We start from the raw sequence: 21341 nt of genomic DNA, 5'->3' as shown, positions 1-21341 counted from the left end.
TTCAATTGGGATTTAATTCAATTAAGGTCAAACTGGGATCGAAATAAAATTACTGCAGCTTCCTAAACAGTCAAAATGTGATTCCGCTTCCATAGGAGGGCTTTGAATGAAGACAAACTCAATCAGAATCGCACCCTGAGGGAGGTTTACATTCAAACGAATGGACCCATTCAGATAGGTTTTTTTTCCCCTTCAGTTTCTGTTCTCTTAACTGCCCTACTGTCTTATCAAGTACTCATTTCAACAGAATCAACTGTCTCACAGTCCCGCTCAATTCTTGGAGTCATTTCTCCGACTCTCTGTTCTTTATCTCAGACTGAGGTGATTTTTACATTAATGAGATATGTCAGCACTGCCTGCAATAAAATTCATCATACGCGCATAGTTTGTTACTGTGAGCTCTATCCTGCACCAGGACTCTCTACATTTGGCAGCTGTTTGAGTAGATTAATGGCTTATCATCCAAATTTTTCTCTTTAGAAAATTTAGTTCCTAAACTGTCAGGCCAAAGTATTCCTTTGAATCCCAGAGACCAATAACCTAACACTTGTGTGTCCAGCAGAGGTATGATTCTATAAGGTGAAGATCTTGAAATGACACTATCCAATGTTAATGCACAATTGCTTAAAGCTCTCATTGAAAGCTATTTGGCCTGCTCTTTACACTACATTAAACTGAATTACAGCGTAGAAACAGGCCTAACAGAGGAATTTGCATGAGGTTAGCATCTTCACAAAACAGCAGGTTGAGGAATTTTGTATGATGCATTTGTGCGTTAATGCGCAAGGTTATTTCAAGGATGAGGTGATTATGAGCTGATGGAGTGCTGGGCAGCCTGGTTATTTTCATCTTAATGTTTGAAATGTATTTTTCTCCTCTTTATGCCACAAGTAAGTTACTTTTTTGCGAAATCTGACGTAAAGGTTCTATGGCACGAAGTGCTGGAGAGAATCGCCTTTGGAAAGAGCTACGTTAAAGAATATGTAAATCAGGATATCATGATTTAGCGGTACACTGTTGACATTTAAAACGTCTTGCAGCTTGACGGAGAGAGGTCATCAGCCCTGTAGCTTTGTCGTCTGGGAAAGAATGAGTAAGAGTAGATGATGTCATCGATCTTGATTTCACCGTAAGGAAATTTAGGGCATTCAGGGGGGCATGTTTGGAGTTCAAGGGAAACAAGAGCCTGCCCTTTTTGATCATTTTAATTGAAATTCTTAGACAGTGAGAGTCTCCACAGTAGGAACATAGGAACAGGAGTGGACCATTCAGCCCCTTGAGCCTGTTCCGAATTGCAATGCACGAGAGCAATTCCCAGTTCAATTATTCTTTGTTACATTGTCAATCCTCTGCTCCAAGGCAGCAAGCTTTATTACAGTGCGATCTACTGTGGGCCCATGGAGTAACTAACATCTGCCTCATTAAAGAGGCCGTGTTTTTAGAAAGATTCCTATTTCGATGGACCTATCTGAATTCCAGTGTATCCCGCTCAGTCACAATGTCACTTAGGGGGATAATTCCTCTACTGGCTTCTGAGCAGCAGAAACAACTGTGTGTAGAACAGGGAGACCCGTTTTCTACTGGTGTTGATTTCTAGCTGAAAGTTGGGCTCGCAGTCTGTAACTGAGTTTTTGCAGCAAAGGCTTCATTGATTGCCTTGTGAGAAGATAAGATGTAAGAACTAATAAGAGGTGTGGTGACATCATGCAAACTCCATAATTCCTATCAAGCCCACCCTTAACTGCCCTCTGAAATGGCCCAGCAAGCCACTCAGTTCAAGGATAATTAGGGATGGGCAACAAATGTTGACCTTAGCCGTAATGCTCACATCCCATGAAAGAATTTTTAAAATTGACCAAGTCTCCAGCAATATATACAACAGCAAAATGCAGCGGATTTTGGAGATCTGAAATTAAAACAGAAAATGCAGCAAATACTTCGCAGGATGACAGCATATGGAGAAACAGAATCAACATTTCAAATCTATGACCTTACATTAGAACTGCAAAAAGTTAGAAATGTATTAGGTTGGGTGGCACAGTGGTTAGCACTGCTGCCGACCGTGCTGAGGACCCAGGTTGGATCCTGGCCCTGGGTCACTGTCCATGTGGAGTTTGCACATTCTCCCCATGTCTGCGTGGCTTTCACCCCCACAACCCAAAGATGTGCATGGTAGGTGGATTGGCCATGCTAAATTGCCCCTTAATTGGGAAAAGAAAATAATTGGGTACACTAAAAAATGTTTTTTAAAGGTATTAGGTTTTAAGGAAATTAAAGAGGAGAAGGGGCAAAAAGGGAAGGTCTTTGATATAATAGAGGCCAGGCGAGATTAAATGACAAAAGGTTTCATGGTACAAGACAAGAAACAGTGGTAATGAGACAAGTAAAGGAACAAAAAGAAAATTGTCAGACAATGACCATTTCCAACAAGAGAAAATCCAACAATCTCCCCTTGACATTCAATGGCATTACCATCGCTGAATCCACCATTCTCAAAATCCTGGGGATTACCATTGATCAGAAACTGAACTGGACTAGCAATATAAATACTGTGGCTTTAAGAGTAGATCAGAGGATGGGAGTTCTGCAGATGGTAACTCATCTGATGACTGCTCAAAGCCTGTTCACCATCTACAAGGCACAAGTCAGGAGTATGATGAAATATTCTCCTATTTCTTGGATGAGTTTAACTCCAACAAGAAGCTCAACACCATCCAGGACGAAGCAATGCCCACATTCAACGTTAACCCCCTCCACCACCGATGCACAATGGCAGCAGTATGCACCATCTACAAGATGCACTACAGCATTCACCAAGGCTCCTTTGACAGCACCTTCCAAACCCATGACCTCTACTACCACCACCACCTGGAATGACAAGAGCAGCAGATGCGTGGGAACACCATCACCTGCAAGTACCCTTCCAAGTCACACATCACCCTGACTTAACTATATTGCTGTTCCTTCGCTATCACTGGGTCAAAATCCAGGAACTCCCTCTCTAAAAGTACTGTGGGTGTGCCTACATCACTTGAACTGCAGAAGTTTAAGAAGGCAGCTCACCACCACCTTCTTAAGGGCAATTAAGTATCAGCAATAAATGCTGGCCAATCACCCCATGTTCAGAGAAGATATCAATGGCAGAATCATGAATAACTGCCAGCTAAAATTAAAGAAAGGAAAATCAGGGGGAGATAAAACTAATCAATAAAGTAATTGTGTCTCACTCCAGGATTTTGTAGATTAATGATCCTCTCAGAGAAAAATTATTCCATCTTAAAAGGGAGACCTCTTATTTTGAAACTGTGATTCCTAATTCTAGGCTCGCTCACAAGTGAATGTCCTCTTGATATCAACACTATCAAGTCCGCCAAGGATCTTTTATGTTTGACTAAGATCACCTCTCATTCTTCTAAACACCAATGGATTCAACCTTTCTTCATAAAGCTTCATCCTTCCCTACTTTTACATTCCATTTCCCATGCAATAAACATGAACATTCCATTTATCTTCCCAGTCACCTGCTGTATCTGCATATTAACGTTTCATCAACTTTAGGAGGCAGCATTGATGTAGTGGTGAAGTCACCAGACTAGTAATCCACTGAGAAGACAGACCGACCAGAGGTGACAGTACAGTGGGATACAGTCAGGTGGGAGTTGCCAACATCAGCTCGCGACCCCATCCATTTCAACCCACTCCTTTAACACAAAATACCTGTTCAACATGTCCGCCATTTCGGCAGCACGGTGGCTCAGTGGGTTAGCCCTGTTTCCTCATGGCGCTGAGGTCCCAGGTTCGATCCCGGCTCTGGGTCACTGTCCGTGTGGAGTTTGCACATTCTCCCCGTGTTTGCGTGGGTTTCGCCCCCACAACCCAAAGAAGTGCAGGGTAGGTGGATTGGCCACGCTAAATTGCTCCTTAATTGGAAAAAATTAATTGGGTACTCTAAATTTTTTTTTTAAACATTTCCGCCATTTCCTTGTATTCCCTTATTAATTCCCAGATTCTGTCTCTAGAGGATCAACACTAGCTTTGTACTCTTTTCCTTTTTAAATACTTATATAAACTCTGATTTTCTGATTTTATATTTCTAACTATCTTTCTCTCATTCTCTATCTTTTTTTTAGTCATTCTTTGATGGTTCTTAAAACCTGTCCAATTTATTTTATTCATTGAAATTATGTGGGTGTTGCTGTCTGGGCCAGCATTTATTGCTCGTCCCTAATTGCCCTTGATAAAGTGGTGGTGCTGCCTTATCGAACCTCTGCATTCCCTGTGGTGTAGCTGCATTCACATCTAATGTACCATTAATCTATGCAGAATTTTCATATTCTTTTCAATTTGATACAATCCTTAACTTCCTTATTTAGCCACAGAGGTGCTTCGTCCTCAAAGAGTCTTTCTTTCTCACTGGGGTAATCTTTGCTGAGAGTTATTGGATATCTCCTAAAATGTCTGCCACTGCATCTCTACTGTCCTACAGTTTAATATAGTTTTCATGGTCATTTTAACCAACTATGACTCCATCATACCCTTATCATTACCTCTATTTGGGTTTAAAGCATCCATACTTTTCATCTTCAAACTGCATGTGAAATTCTAACATGTTATGATCACTTTTGCCAAGAGGGTCCCTTACCACGAGGTTACTAATTGATATTGTCTCATTGCTCAATACCAGGTTTAGAATAGCCTGATCCCTGGTTAGCTTTGGAACATACTGCTCTAGGAAATTGTCCCAGATACATTCAATGAACTAATGTTCCAGGCAACCTTTGCCAATCTGATTCGCCAATCTGCATTTGATTAAAGTCGCCCATGATTATTGCAGTATCTTGCTTGCATGCCACATTTATTTCTTCCTCTGTGCTCTGTCCTACAGTGTAAATACTGTTAGGAGGCCTATAAACTACCCCCACAAGTGACCTTTTCCAATTTCTTATCTCTTCCAAACTGATTCTCAATCTTTCTCTTTCGAGCTCAGATCGTCGCTCCCTGTCGTACCAATGTCATCCTTAATTAACAGAGCTACCCCACCACCAAAGACAAGCTTCTTGTCTTTCTAAAGCATCAAATTTCCTTCAAAATTCAGACCCTAGATCTGGTCACTTTGCAACCAAGCCAAAGTGGTCCATAAAGAAAAGATTCCATACGGCCAGTATTTTGAAGAGCTCATGTGACTGTAACTAAGAACTTTTCACCAGTTTCAGTGGGAGTTCCTAACCTTAGTTTAATTCTTTAAATATTTGTTGATTGCAAACAATTGGAAAAAGACTATTATTATTACCAAATTCTTTCCTTTTCTAGTCCTCACTGGATAAACGAGCTGAGCCATTAGGAGGTCAGTGTAGTTTTTCTTTAAAAAAAGATTAATTGTTGTCTTCTCACCATACTGCATGGTTGTTTACTTCCTATTGGTTTAGTAGGCTAGTGGGATAAGATTAGCTGCCAGTGCTAAGTAACGGTGTGCTTTACCTGTCCTTTTGTAACTAGCTGTATTGTCTGCACTGTTTATTAAAAAAAGGTCTCGTAGCCTTTATTATGACAGAAAGTAGAGATAGTGGAAGGCCATGTTCATTGTGTGTTAATGAATGAGAGTCTTATAAACGCTCATTTAAAAAGGGTATGCTTAAACCATTTTCTACAGAAGGAGAGAAAGGAATAGAAGAATTAAGAAGATTCCAAGGACAAAATAGTCAGGAACTTTTCAGAAACAAACAAAAGTATCTATTGTGGTATGTCATTCACAGAATGCTGAAGCTTAGGAAACCGCCCGTAGAAATGTTTACCACGAGTGCAATAACTCAGCAAGAAGCCCTGCTCCATCTAACCTTCCTCACTGCAGATGTGTGAATCTTCTCAATCTTTGCTGGGCTTCAATTTGTAGGTGATTCAATGGTTCCCACTCTTCCCTCTTGAGTTAGAAAGTTTCCGGTTCAAGCCCCACCCCAGTGACTTGAATACAACCCCCCCCCCCCCCCCCCCCCCCCCCCCCCCGGTGCGGTACAAAGGAGTGTGGCACTGTCTTTCGGATGAAACATTAAGTTAATGCCCCAGTCCCCCTCCCAGGATGATGTGTAATATTCTATAACACTTCTTGAAGATATCCTTGGACTAATATTTATCCCCTAATCGACATCACTGACACAGATTAATTGTTCGTTACATCATTGCTGTTTGTGGAACCTTTCTGTGCATATATTATGAGCCAAGTTTTGTGCATTGTGTAAGTAGCTACATTTCAAAAACTACTGTATTTTGTGTGAAACGTTTTGAGATATCCCGAGGTGGCGGAAGTGCTGCATTGGCAGAGTGACCAGTCTTCAGATGAGGCTTTAAACAGATGTTTCAGGTTGAATATAAAGAACTCTTAGCATGGTTCAAGGAAAAGCAAGAAATCTCCTGGGTGTCCTGACCATTGATGCTGCTGGAATCAACGGCACTAAACAGGTGAACTGGTCACTTGACTCATTGCTGTTTGGGAGATCTCAGAGTCAACAAACTGATTTGCAGTGTTTGGCTACGGAGCAAGAGTGAACTACTTAAAACACTTTGGGACATCCTGAGGTTGTGAAAGGCACTATACAAATGCAAGGGGGAGCACGGTGGCACAGTGGTTAGCACAGTTGCTTCACCGCTCCAGGGTCCCCGGTTCGATTCCCGGCTGGGTCACTGTCTGCACTTTCTCCCCGTGTCTGCGTGGGTTTCCTCTGAGTGCTCCGGTTTCCTCCCACAGTCCAAAGATGTGCAGGTTAGGTGGATTGGCCATGATAAATTGCCCTTAGTGTCCAAAAAGGTTGGGTGGGGTTACTGGGTTACGGGAATAGGGTGGAGGTTCGGGCTTGGATGGGGTGCTCTTTCCAAAGGCCAGTGCAGACCCGATGGGCTGAATGGCCTCCTTCAGCACTGTAAATTCTATGAACTATGACCTAAATTTTTCTTTCTTCCAAGACAATCACTGCGTGTGGAGGGTACTTGTGAATGACGTGAGAGATTGAGCAGGTTAGGCTGATATTCTCTCGAGTTTAGAAGAATGAGAGGAGATTGAATCGAGGTGTATAAGATGATAAGAGGTACTGACGAAGTAGATGGAGAGCGGATGTTTCCTCTTGTAGGGGGGGGGGGGTAATCTAGAATGAGCGGTCAGCATTTTACAATAAGGGGCAGTAGATTTAAAACAGATCAAAATAAATTCTTTTTTGGAAATGTTTTTTATTGAGTTTTCATATTTTATATCCAACAAATGATAAATTCTACATTACCAGAAAAAAACACGCAAAAACCAACACGCACATTTAGACGCGAGCATCTTCAGAACAACAACTGTGGCCATGAGCCCCCCTTTAACCGGCATACATATTTTATATTCCCCAATTGGCTGAGACACATAGGAATTTATATACAATTTGGTTTGGGCCTCAGCTTGCCATCGGCCCTGGGGCGGCACGTGGTGCAGTGGTTAGCACTACTGCCTCATTGTGCTGAGGACCCGGGTTCAATCCCAGCCCCGGGTCACTGTCCGTGTGGAGTTTGCACATTCTCCCCGTGTCTGTGTGGATCTCACTCCCACAACCCAAAGATGTGCAGGCTAGGCGGATTGGCCACGCTAAATTGCCCCTTAATTGGAAAAAGGAATTGTGTATTCTAAATTTATTTTTTTTAAAGCTTGCCATAGGATCGATCCCTTGCAGCTTTGTCCCCCACCCCTGCTCATACCTGACGTTTCTTTTTGTTTGCTTTCACCACTCCTCTCTTTTCCTACTTCCTGTCTTCCCCCGCCGGCTCCAGCCGTTTAGCCAGTCTGCAGCCTTGGCTGGTGCTGCAGTGATGAGGAGAAATTACTTCTCTCAAAAGATTACGAATTTGTGAAATTCACTATCCCAGAGTGCGGTAGATGCCCGGACATTGAGGAAATTTAAGGAGGAGATAGACAGATTTTCAATTAGTAATGGGCGGAAGGGTTATGAGAAAGGACAGGAAAGTGGAGTTGAGGCCAAGATAAGATCAGCCATGATTGTATTGAATGGGGTGGCAGGGTGGCGCAGTGGTTAGCACTGCTGCCTCACGACGCCGAGGACCTGGGTTTGGTCCCAGCCCAGGTCACTGTCCATGTGGAGTTTGCACATTCTCCCCCTCTCTGCATGGGTCTCACCCCTACAACCCAAAGATGTGCAGGTTAGGTGGATTGGCCATGTTAAATTGCCCCTTAATTGGAAAAGAATAATTTAAACAATAAATGTTATTTTTAAATAATTGTATTGAATGGCGGAGCAGGCTCAAGTGACTGAATTGTCCACTCCTCCACAACTACCCCCACCCCATAAGCCTGATATGCAGGCGTCTGAAGAGTTTGGGGTGTTTCTTGCACAGGATTATAGCAGGAGGAACAGGGGTTTAGCACTTGTGAATATAAGGGGCGATCACTCAGCTATCATCCCGTGGCAATTGATGTGACACTTCACTCTCTTGCAATCACTTGTTTTACCAGATTGGTCTGGTAGACAGAGGTTGGCTTGCTAGTACTTTTCATAAAGCAGAAACAAAGACTGGGGAATTACAAATTAAACACTAATCCCCCTTGATGAAAAGGTGCTGCCTCTTGAAATGAAATGAAATGAAAATCGCTTATTGTCACGAGTAGGCTTCAATGAAGTTACTGTGAAAAGCCCCTAGTCGCCACATTCCGGCGCCTGTTCGGGGAGGCTGCTACGGTTTGTTCTTTGTGATTATTTTGTGTGTCACATATGGAACTCTGTACCCACCCCACCAAAAAGACTGGGTGCAGGGTTCAAATGGGATTTTGAACATGGAGTGGGTAGATCTCTGTCTGGTAGGATTAGCAAGGGTTACACATTAAAGATATATTGAAGGTACAGATCTGCCACATTCTAATTGAATTGCCGACCAGGCTAGGGAGACGGAATGGCCTATGTTCCTGTATGTTCTGCTTCATGGAGATCTGTATTTTGTGTCTCCTCCCCTAATCCAAGTTGCCTTGATGTAGCTACCCTCATATAGCATCAATAAAAAGCTGATTATCTGGACATTTCTTTCATTTTGGGAGCTTGCTGTGTGCTCTGCTTCCCTCCTTTACAATAGTAACTGTACTTTAGAAGCAATTAATTGGCTGGCTAACTGACTCCCCCAAGACTAGTCCTCGAGCTCCAACCACCCGAGTAACCCCGACCACCAGACTACGCCCCGTCAACCCGAATAACATCCCCCCCCCCAACCTGTCCACCCAACTACTGCTCCTCACCCTACCTGACTGCAATCTGACCACTGACTCCCAACTGTCCCTGACCTGACCAATCAACAACCCTCTGTCAATCCCTGACCGACGTGACTACTGTCTGACGCCACCTGCCCATCCACCTGATTATCCCTCCTGGTCGTCCATCCACCCTCTGGCCTGACCAGATCCAACTACACTAACCGACCCGAGAAGCTGACAATCCCTCCCATCCCATCCCCTACCTCTCCTGATCACCCAACAAACATCGCACCCTGACCAATCTCTGTCCCCTCAATACCCTTTCTCCCACTTTACCCCCTACCCAATTATCTATCTGATTAAATACATACCCTCCACTCACCTCACCCATCTACCCACCTCACTCCTTACCCGCTTACTCACCCCACCCACTTCCCCACTGAACACCTCTACCCTCACTCACCCACCCACTCACCCATCCACCCACCCACTCACCCATCCACCCACCCACTCACACACCCACTCACCCATCCACCCACCCACTCACCCACCCACTCACCCCACCCACTCACCCACCCACTCACCCCACCCACTCACCCACCTACTCACCCACCCACTTCTCCACTGAACACCTCTACCCTCACTCACCCACCCACTCACCCATCCACCCACCCACTCACCCATCCACCCACCCACTCACCCACCCACTCACCCCACCCACTCACCCACCTACTCACCCACCCACTTCTCCACTGAACACCTCTACCCTCACCCCCTTTCTTACCCCACCCACTCACCCATCCACCCACCCCCCCACCAAACACCTCTACCCCCCCTTTCTCACTCCACCCACTCACCCACCCACTCACCTCACCCACTTCCCCATAGAACACCTCTACCCCGCTTTTCTCACCCCACCCACCCACTCACCCACCCACCCACCCACCTCACCCACTTCCCCACCCACTCACCCACCCACTCGCCTCACCCACTTCTCCATCGAACACCTCTACCCCCCCCTTTCTCACCCCACCCACTCACCCCACCCACTCACCCACCCACTTCCCCACCGAGCACCTCTATCCCCCGCTTTCCCGCCCTACCCACCTATCCTGGGACCTGAAATACATAGCAGCCTCCATTCCCGGGGGGGGGGGGGTACATGCACAGCAGACATCTGACAATCATTACTGCTGCTCAGTAGATCTGGGCCATTGTTTCAGACCTGTGACCTTCTGCCAGTGTTCTAATGAAAGGTAACAGACCTGAAACATTGTCTTCTCTATTTCTCTCCACAGATGCTGCCTCAGCATTTCCAGCATTTGTTTTAAATTTGGGATTTCCAGCAGCTTTCTGCTTTTTAATCTGAATATTTACGTTGAACTTGGTGCAGTGTGAATTTGTCTTCAATTCGTGCTGTGTTTTCTGTTGCCTGGACAATTTATTTTTATTTTGTTTGTTTAAAATCTTTGTTTTGCTGAATCACTGTTAAATGTATGAATTTAACCAATGTTGTAAGCATTTGCATGCTTAATTTATTAAGTATGTGATGAGGGCCATGTTAAAACCACACGTGGGACGATATGGCTACAGTGAATGACCCATTTAGCATCTGTTTAGTGTAATGGATATCCCCTGTTTCTAGTCGTTTGTGAATTTTATTCTATTATAAACCGATGTCTCACAGGTTCTGTTGGTTCTCTAATTTATGATCTTAACCTTGGGGCTTATTCCGGTTACCATATAGAGTTTATTGTTGTCTTACCTGCTTGACAACTGAGTTAAATTTATAGCCAGCGAAAGGGAACAGCACTTTTTCTTAATCCCTCAGATGCCCTGTCATATAATCTTCATAAAGCAGCCTTGCTGCATGTCTACCTACAGCACACTGTGCCTCTCCCTGAGCCAGCCAATTGAATAGAGCCTTCTCACATCCCAGTACCCCCCAATGTTAAATGGATAAATACAGGCCAAGCTTCACTTACGGTGAATTGACAGACTGGGCGGATTGAACAGCGATGTTAACTGACTCTGCATGTTTCACAATAAGTGTAACAAATTACCCTCCCTGTTTTCTCTTTAAAATAAATCTCTTTTTGACATTTTGGGCTGTTTTCAATGCTGTGGTCAAAGAAAGGATTAAGCCTTTCGGGAGTGGTTCATTGATGAATAATGCTTCATTGCCTACCTCTCTGTGCATGGGCAAACTGAAAGCTCCAGATAAAAAAGATTGCAAGCATCCTACTGTGGCCATCTTGTCCATGGTTCGAGCACTGCGTGTTCAGTGAGTACTGTACTGCATTAATAAACAGTGTCACTGTCAGTATACAAAATGGTAAAGGTAGCAGCAGTACAGCACAGTCCTGAATCAATCCCCAGGGCTGACCACAAATCTTTCTACGATTCACCTCCTCTCATTGATTCCTTGTTCTGCACCTTGTTCCAAATGTTGAACACAAAGAATAATCACAAGGGAGTAACCTCTTGCATCCAGAGAGGCACATCCTCGGTAACATATTTGCATGACTTGAGCTAATAAAACCACTCCCCCTTTCCAAAAATGCCCTAGAAACCCTTCCCTTTCATCATTCCCTCACCCTGCAACCAACTTGCAGATTTTCCATTTCAGTTCACTGGCCATGTTTCTACCTGGTTAAGAATCTTACTAAGCACTGTACATGAGGAGCATGATCCAGGTGCAAATTGGGTATTCCGTCACCTATTTGGGTAAAGGGCTCTGCTGTAGATTATAGCTGGCAGTTTTAAAATTCTTCTCTCCATGCTTGTGCTGGGTTTATTTCAGATGGTGGCGCTCTCTTCTCTGCGCCAGTAGGTTGTGGGTTCAAAGTCAAGATTCATGCCTGTAGTCTAGGCCAACATTTCAATGCAACAGTAAGTACTACATTTTCAGGGGTTGGGGGATGATCTTTCAGATGAGAGTCAGCCTAAGACCCCATCAAGTGGTTATTCGCCCAGTGTCACACCTAATATCTATTTAACAGCAAACACAACCAAACAGAATCAACTGGTCACTCATTTGTTTTCGGTTTCTGAGACCTCCTGTTTACAAGTTGACCTTCGGTTTCCCGCAGAACAGGAATTGTGCCACAAACGGTAACGTATTGGCCGAGATGTCAAACTTTTCCATCTCTCTGCGTCTCTTGCTTCTTCATTAAGACTATCCTTAAAAGCCAGCTCTTTTGGCCATGTTTCTCGTTGCCATTTCTAGCACCTTTTCAAGGGCCTCAGCCCTTAGAAATCTTTTGGCCACATTTTGTTCAATAATTGCTTAATAATTTTTTAAATAATAAATGAAATGCCTTGGGACATTTTACAATGTTGAAGATGTTATATAAATGCAGGTTGTTGTTGCTTTGGGATGTGCATGATTCGGAAAAGATCATACGCAAGTTTTTTTTCCCAAAGAGGCTAGCTGTACTTATATTACAGTAAGAAGTCTTACAACACCAGGTTAAAGTCCAACAGGTTTGTTTCAAACACGAGCTTTCGGAGCGCAGCTCCTTCTTCAGGTGACTAGAGAGGTATGATCCAGAAACATTTATATAGACAAAGTCAGCGATCGCTGGATCATACCTCTCCAGTCACCTGAAGAAGGAGCTGCGCTCCGAAAGCTCGTGTTTGAAACAAACCTGTTGGACTTTAACCTGGTGTTGTAAGACGTCTTACTGTGCTCACCCCAGTCCAACGCCGGCATCTCTACATCATCGTACTTATATTTAACAGGTGACCCTGAGTTTGAGGTGAATGTCAATTTTATTTAATAGTCCAGCCTTATGCAACGTAGCTAGGAGCTTGTGCAGTCCAGGTTAAAATGCTCTTTTCCCACCTGTCTCTTTGCCAGCACTAATGCAGGTTTCCAATCACTGGAGTGGGTAGCACTCTCGCATCTGAATCATAAGGTCATGTGTTCAAGTCTAGACTGACGCTCACTGTTCCAGTACTGAGGGAACATTTCATTCAGAAGTGCCATCCTATAGATAAGCGACCCTGTCCACCCTCTGCAGTTGGATGGAAAAGATCCAATGGCACTTCAAAAAAATGATGATCTGGTCATCATGACATTACTCTTTGTTGAATCTTGCTGTGTGTAAATTGGCTGCTGCGTTTCCCGCATTACAAGAGTAGCCACACTTCAAAAGTCCTTCATTGGCCCCTCAATGCTGAAAGTCTCCATATTAAGTGCAAGTCTGCCTTTATTAACTTTCCAGCCTTGGGAGAGACCCAAATAGAATGAAACCAATCAGAATTCAATTTAGAAATTAGCCAATGGTTTTAAGTATATTCCTGAATCTTTGTGAAGCTCATTCAGCTCACGACTGCCTCCTAAATATAGCTGCACAATCCCTCGGCTTAAACACTCAAATCGCGAAAACAATTCCTGACTTGTATTGCTGGTTGGGTGGCACAGTGGTTAGCACTGCTGCCTCATGGCGCCGAGGTCCCAGGTTCGATCCCAGCTCTGGGTCACTGTCCTTGTGGAGTTTCACGTTCTCCCCGTGTCCGCGCGGGTTTCACCCCCGCAACCCGAAGATGTGCAGGGTAGGTGGATTGACCATGCTAAATCGCCCCTTAATTGGAAAAAAAAATAATTGGACACTCCAAATTAAAAAAAAAGATTTGTATTGCTGGTTTTGCTTTGTATTTTGCAATGATGTGCACCCAAAGCAATTTTGAATCAACATAAATGCAATATACAACTAATTTGTCTATCATTTCCTCACATTTAATAAAAGTGAAATATGATTAACCAAATCATAACTGGTGTTATGTCTAAAAAAAAAGCTTTGGCTGAAAGTGACCTACATTTTCTTAAAAAGCAATTATAAGTTTACGAAAACCTCAACTTGTGTTCGTAGACTGTTTTATAACACGCTGAATATTCTGCATAACCTTTCCCCCCTCTCTCTCTAACAGGGAAAGTATTGCCGGGATGGAATCCAAAGGGATGCAGTAACCCCACTGTCTCCCTCCCGGCCAGACCCAGAACATCACCAAAACTAAAAATGTTCCTGGCACCAGCCAGTTATTTTAGCCCCAAGCGCTGGTAAGGACCAGTCAACAAAAATTTGATTGGGTCACTTAGGTCTATCACTCTTCTGAGTGTACTGACAAGGGCTTTTACTGTCTCCGAATTAACCCCTAGCGCCGAGACAGCACAGCTTCACGGAGCCTGACTTGCAATTCCCCGAAGTGAAATCTCCATAACTGAATTTCCCAGACGACAAAGAGTTTGAGTCAGAACTAAGTCACTCTTTGTTTTAGTTTTGAAATGTGCAATGCAATTGAGTGCAGAAGGTTAAACACAGACAATATAAAGGAAGCATAGGAAGATGGCTTTAGGGGAAAATATATACTTTACAGTTATGTGTTGCATTAATCTCAGCTCCTTTGGTGGCAACAGGGACTCGAGAAAATGCATCATGTAGCTGTAGCTGTCCTTTCTTGCTTATTTGACTTGGATATCTCTGTATATAAAACCAGCCATTTAGGAAAGATTTATATTAGCTACACTTGGGAGGGGGTGGTGAGAGAGAAACAGTGTGTGCTTATTTATCTCATCTGACACACACAACACAACCAATGCTATGTGTTAAATGAATTATCCCACTGTCTCAGTTACACTGAGTGCTTCTTATTGTCTGTTGGGCACAGTTGTGTATTAACTATACATAATTGCTATCAATATTTCTATGGGAAGTGTGTCGACGGTTTTCCCTCCTGTTGCCTGTGGGTAGCATTGCCAGTGAAGCTTCAAAGCTGCGAGAGCCATAACTCTTAACACGCTTTTCAACTCAAATTAAAACTACAGCATATTACCCGAAACTGTTTCTTCTGTGTTCGCAGCAGTCAAGCCTATTTGTAATTGTTGAGACTGTCCCTTTCATTGAACAAGCAAAATAGTCTTTTAAGTCGCGTTCCAAATCATTTCGTGAAAAATGTTCTTCCCCAAAGTCGCTTGTGCTGTAGATTGCGCAGCTTCTGTTCATCGGCTGACTTTGGATTTGTATTTCACCATAGCTAAAATCTTACAATACAGAAGGAGACCATTTGGCCCATCCTTCCTGTACTGGCTATTTTAAAGAGCTCAGCACTTAGTTGTACTCTCCCATTCCATTCCATCTGTGCTGCCAGGTCATTGGCTTGTTGATGCTTCATCCTGAGAACAGCCCTACATACTTTGCCTTTTCCAATATTTACCAAGTCCTTTTTGAAGTTACTGTTGAGTCTGTTTCTACCACCCTTTCAAACTTCAAAATCATCATAACTCGTTCTCAAATAAATTCTCGTTATCAGCCCCCCTGGTTCTATTGCCAGTTATTTAAAATCTATCTCCTCTGCTTACAGGAATTCCCACCTGCGCAAACTAGTTTCTATTCTCAATTTGATTCTGGTCTACCCACTCAAATAGTGCATGTGAAATGGTGCCACCTGATGGTGCTGAGGAATCCAGTTTGGGGATCAGGAGGAAGAAGGCGGGGAAGATCTAACAGTTTTCCTGTCCCTCCCAATATGTTTCCAATTGGATTTTGAAATTTGGAGTTGAGGCAAGTTGGGGCAACATGGTAGCACAGTGGTTAACACAGTTGCTTCACAGCTCCAGGGTCCCATATTCGATTCCCGGAATGGGTCACTGCCAGTCCGGAGCCTGCACGTTCTCCCAGTGTCTGCGTGGGTTTCCTCCGGGTGCTCCGGTTTCCTCTTACAGTCCAAAGATGTGCGGGTTAGGTGGATTGACCATGATAATTTGCCCTTAATGTCCAAAAAGGTTAAATGGGGGTTACGGGGATAGGGTGGAGACGTGGGCTTGAGTAGGGTTCTCTTTGTAAGGGCCAGTGCAGGCTCGATGGGCCGAATGGCCTCCTTCTGCACTGTAAATTCTATGATATGATTCTCCATTTGAGACCATTCAACTAAAGTGTGGTGGCCTGTGTTGGAATGGAAGTGTAACTGTACAGTTGTGGCTTGCTTACCGTAGGAAGGATTTATTTACCTCAGAGGGGGTATCATGTATGATTCAGTGGATTGCTGATGCAATGAGGGGGCTGTATTATCAGGCGAGGTTATGTAGAATGAACGTATATTCTTTCGAGTTTTAGCAGAATGAGCGATGATCTCATTGAAGTATATGAAATTCTGAGACGACTCAACAGGATAGGTTGAGAAGCTGTTACCCCCGGATGGAGAATCCTCGGGATCATCGTCTCAGGATCGGGGATCACCCGAGATGAGCAGAAATATCTTCTCTCCAAACGTGAATTTTTTGAAGTCTCTGTCCCAGAGGGCTGTGGGTAATCAGTAATTGATTTTTTTTTAAAGTCTTTTTTTTAAATATAAATTTAGAATATCCAATTCATTTTTTCCAATTAAGGGGCAATTTAACGTGGCCAATCAACCTAGCCAGCACATCTTTGGGTTGTGGGGGTGAAACCCACGCAGACACGGGGAGAATGTGCGAACTCCACACGGACAGTGAGCCAGAGCCGGGATTCGAAACCGGGTCCTCAGCGCCGTAGGCAACAATGCTAACCACTGTGCCACCGTGCCGCCTATATTTTCAAGTCTAATATTGATAGAATGTTGGGCACTAAGGGAATCAAGGGATGAGGAGGGAGGGTGAAAAGTGGAGTGAGGTAAATGATCAGCCATTACCACCTTGTCTGCTGGATCAGGCTTGAGAGGCTGAATGGCCCACTCCTATCTTGTATGGTTGTAATAAAAGCAGGTAAATAAATTGACTAAAAGACGGATAGATTGTGTTACAAAATTGTGTCTCTTTTAAGTACCAATAGGATACAGCAGAAGTGGCTGTAGTGAGGAGCAGTACCTCATGAAATTTCACTCTTAAAGTTTGCTGTGTGCAAACAGGCAGTCTGTTCAAGATTCTTGCGTAAAATCAATTTCTCCTCATCACCACTCTGACTCTTTTCCCTGCTCCCCCAGTTCTCCGCCCTCTGGTTACTGACCCTTGTGTCAATGGAAGCAGGATAACTGAAGAGTAACTATCAAAATCCCTCGATGGGCAAATTGATTTCAAATTGCACCCATTGCTACTCTTAGCCATAGCTGCTTTTCATGGTAGAACTCTTTCCAGACATAATACGTTGAAATCATACCACTGAGTGTTAAAGCCTAAAGTTCATTGCTGAAATCCCCATGACAGAGCCCTGTCTTGCCTTTGTATAGATTTTCAGTTGCTCATGTGAAACATCAAGAGAGAAAGAGCATCCATTTGTAAGCATCTTTCTCAACTCTTGAAAGCGTATCCGAAATCACCTCACATCAAGCGAATTACTCTTGGGAGTGCAGTAGGTAGGCATCATTTTTGCATCCTCTGGGATCACACGGACAATAATGAGATACAAACCAGGTCACCTATTTTGGTGCCATTTATTGAGGGAAAAATGATGGCCGGGGTCCAGGATGAGGTCTCAGTTCTTTTTCAGACAGTACCGTGAATGGGGCCCACATTTAACACCTCGTGAAAAAGGGCAGCACTTCCAACAATGCAGCACCTCAGCTAGTGCGGCACCACAATGTTGACCTAGATTACACGCTCAATTCCTGATCTCGGCCTTGAATTCTGACCTTTTGACCCAGAGCGTTGCTAACTGAGCCAAATAAGTTTTTCTTTTCTCATTCTCACTGATTTTTTTTCTCTCTGTTTACTTAGTCATAAATACTTGTCGCTATTACTGCACCAATACCGATCTTAAACCAGCTATTTAAGGCTTCATTACAGGAGTTAAGGCCATATGATTATACCCTTAAGCATTTGGTGCCTCATTTTTCATCCTTAAACTCCTGCAGTTTCTGAACGCTATCTGTTTAACAGAATTGCTGGCTGCTGGGGACGTAGTGTCCCGGAGGGTTGGAACATTGCTTTTTCATCCCTGGGACCTCGATTTAAATCCAGTTCAGATCTGTGGAATGAAAGTTCGCTCTCACTGGCTGCTGACACTGAAATTAGTTTGATAGCCTTAATCCACCTCTCGCTGGGCACAAAGTCAAAAGCGATCTCACACTTGATACACTTCCCACTTTAATTCAGCCACTTCACCAAGTGGATTTCTGAGCACAGGTATTATAGGATGAGCTAAAATCACACACAATAGTATAGATGCGTTTAAGGGAAAGCTAAAGAGATACATCAGCGAGAGGGGAATCGAGGCGTCTGCTGATAAAGTTGGCTGGGAAGAGACACATGCGGAGCATAAGCACCAACATTGATCAGTTGGGCTATATTGTCCACTTAAGAAAATATGAATAGGTGCAGGAGTCTCCCGTCCACTGCCATGCGCCGAGCCTGCTGTGCCATTTAATAAGATAGTTTCCTGCCACATCACCATATCCCTCGATTCACTAACCAAGTGTTTGCTTTCCTGTGTCTGTGCTGCAGATTCTTTGTAATTCTATATGTTGGATCAGATTGGAATTTAAGAACTATGTAGACAAGGAACTTTACTTCTGAAACCCAGCCAAAGGCTTGCTTTATCGTGTCAACTGGGTGAGGAATTTTCCGGAACTTTGTAGTTTAAGGATCCCAGAGTTCCAAACTTGTCCAACTGTTTTGTTTTCCCTGGATATGAAGGTACAAAGATATTTTTGTGGTGGCCCAGTGTCATCCTTATAGAATCATGGAAACATATTAGGAAGCTATTTGACTTTCATGCCAATACTGGCTCTTTGAAAGCACAGTTGTGTTTTATCCTTAATCCTATAAATTTCTCATAGTTAAGCATCTGTTCAACTCTCTTGTAAAATTATTTACTGAATCAGCTTCCACCATCTTTTCAGGTGGAGCTTTCCAGATATGACAGCTCTCTAAGTGATGTAGTTTCTCTTCCTCTCCCCTTGAGATCTTTGGTCAATCACCTCTGGTTATTGATCCACCGCATAAGGGGCTGGTTTAGCTCACTAAGGGGCTGGTTTAGCTCACTGGGCTAAAACGCTGGCTTTTAAAGCAGACCAAGCAGGCCAGCAGCACGGTTCGATTCCCGTACCAGCCTCCCCGGATAGGCGCCGGAATGTGGCGACTCGGGGCTTTCACAGTAACTTCATTGAAGCCTACTCGTGACAATAAGCCATTTTCATTTCATTTCATTTCAAGGCAAGTGGAACGTATTCCCACCCTCCTGCCTTTTCCCTGTAGCCCTGCAAATCAGACAATTAGCCAATTCCCTTTTGGAGGCCACGATTAAATTTTCCTCAACCATACTTTCGGGCAGCACATTCCGGATCCGAATCACTCGCTTCATCAAAAGATTTTCGTCTCATCTTGCCTTTGGTGTTCTTTTACCGGTCCACTCAAATTTCTGTCCTCTGGCTCGCGATCCTTCCATCAATGGGGCCAGTTCCTCCCAATTCACTCTGTCCGTTCATGATTTTGGATACCTCTGTCAAACCTCCTCTCTGTCTGCTGTTGTGCAAGGGAACAGCCCCAGCTTCTCTAGTCTATCCAGATAACTGAACTCCCTCATCCCCGCAACCATTCTTGTGAATCTTTTCTGCAACCTTTCCAATGCCTTCACATCCGTTATAAGTTGTACTGACCAGAACTGGGTACAATACTTCAGTTGAATCCAAACCAGTGTTTTATAAAGTTTCATCGTAACGTTTTTGCTTTTATACTCTAATCTCCTATTTATAAAGCACAGGATCCTGTAATCTTTATTGACTTCTTCCTTAACCTGCCCTACCACCTTTAACTGTTTGTGCACAGATTTCCACGGGGCACTTTGCTCTTGCACCTCTTTTCAAAATGTAGCCTTGATTTTATATTGTTTCTCCTCATTCTTCCGACCAAAATGTGTCACTTCACACTTCTCTGTATTACATTTTATCTGCTGTGTTTAAGCATTCCACCAACCTGTCTATTTCTTCTTGATGTTTATCACTATCCCTGTCTCAAAAAACAGTGCAGCACAGGAACAGGTCCTTTGGCCCTCCAAGCCTGCGCCGATCATGTGCCTGTCTAAACTAAAACCGTCTGTACTTCCGGGGTCCGTAACCCTCTACTCACATCCTATTCATGTATTCGTCAAGATGTCTCTTAAACGTTGCTATCATATCTGCTTCTACCACCTCCCTGGCATTGCGTTCTAGGCACTCACTACCCTTTGTGTAAAAAACGTGTCTCACACATCTCCTCTAATCTTTCTCCCTCGTACCTTAAACCTATGTTCCTTATTTCACCCTGGGAAAAAGCATCTGACCATTCACGCCGTCCATGCCCTCACAATTTTGTAAACCTCTATCAGGTCGCCCCATAATCTCCATCATTCCAATGGAAACAATTTGAGGCTATCCAACCTCTCCTCATTGCTGATACTCTTCAGACCAAGCAACATCCTGGTAAACTTCTCGTCTTCCGTCTCCAAAGCTTCCACATCCTTCTGGTAGTATGGCGACCAGAATTGTACACTATATTCCAAATGTGGCCTAACTATGGGCGGATTGGTGGCGCAGTGGTTAGCACTGCTGCCTCACGCCGCTGAGGACCCGGGTTCGATCCCGGTCCTGGGTTACTGTCCCTGTGGAGTTTGCACATTCTCCCCGTGTCTGCGTGGGTCTCAACCACCACAGGATGTGCAGGGTAGGTGGATTGGCCACGTTAATTGTAAATTTTTTTTGAAAAACACTAAGGGCTGGATTTTTCCACCCCGCCCGCCGTAGGAACGCCACAGGCGAGACACGAACAATGGAGAAGTCCAATGAACTCTCGTCAATCACCTAGCGACCAGAGAATCCCGCCCGAAGGTTCTGTACAGCTGCAGCATGACTTGCCAATTTTTATACTCAATGCCCAGGTCGATGAAGGCAAGCATGCCTTATGCCTTCTTGACTACCTTCTCCGCCTGCATTGCCACTTTCAGTGATCTGTGGAGCTATAAGCCCAGATCCCTCTGCCTGTCAATACTCCCAAGGATTCTGCCATTTACTGTAAAATTCCCACATGTATTAGACCTTCCAAAATGCATTACCTCACATTTGTCCAGATTAAGCTCCATCAGCCATTTCTCCGCCCAAGTCTCCAACCGATCTATATTCTGCTGTATCCTCTGACAATCCTCTTCACTACCGCAAATCCACCAATCTTTGTGTC

The 21341-nt window shown here is 44.0% G+C and overlaps 1 protein-coding gene across 1 annotated transcript in view; it reads left to right on the top strand.

Annotated features, from left to right (window-relative positions):
• The window catches only part of eefsec (eukaryotic elongation factor, selenocysteine-tRNA-specific), a 383917-nt gene that overhangs the window by 275093 nt on the left and 87483 nt on the right, over positions 1–21341 (top strand). The window lies entirely within an intron of this gene.

Source organism: Scyliorhinus canicula, chromosome 11 (genome assembly GCF_902713615.1).
Source record: "Scyliorhinus canicula chromosome 11, sScyCan1.1, whole genome shotgun sequence".
In the NCBI taxonomy this organism is placed as follows: domain Eukaryota; kingdom Metazoa; phylum Chordata; class Chondrichthyes; order Carcharhiniformes; family Scyliorhinidae; genus Scyliorhinus; species Scyliorhinus canicula.
This window is presented reverse-complemented; position numbering and strand designations above follow the sequence as displayed.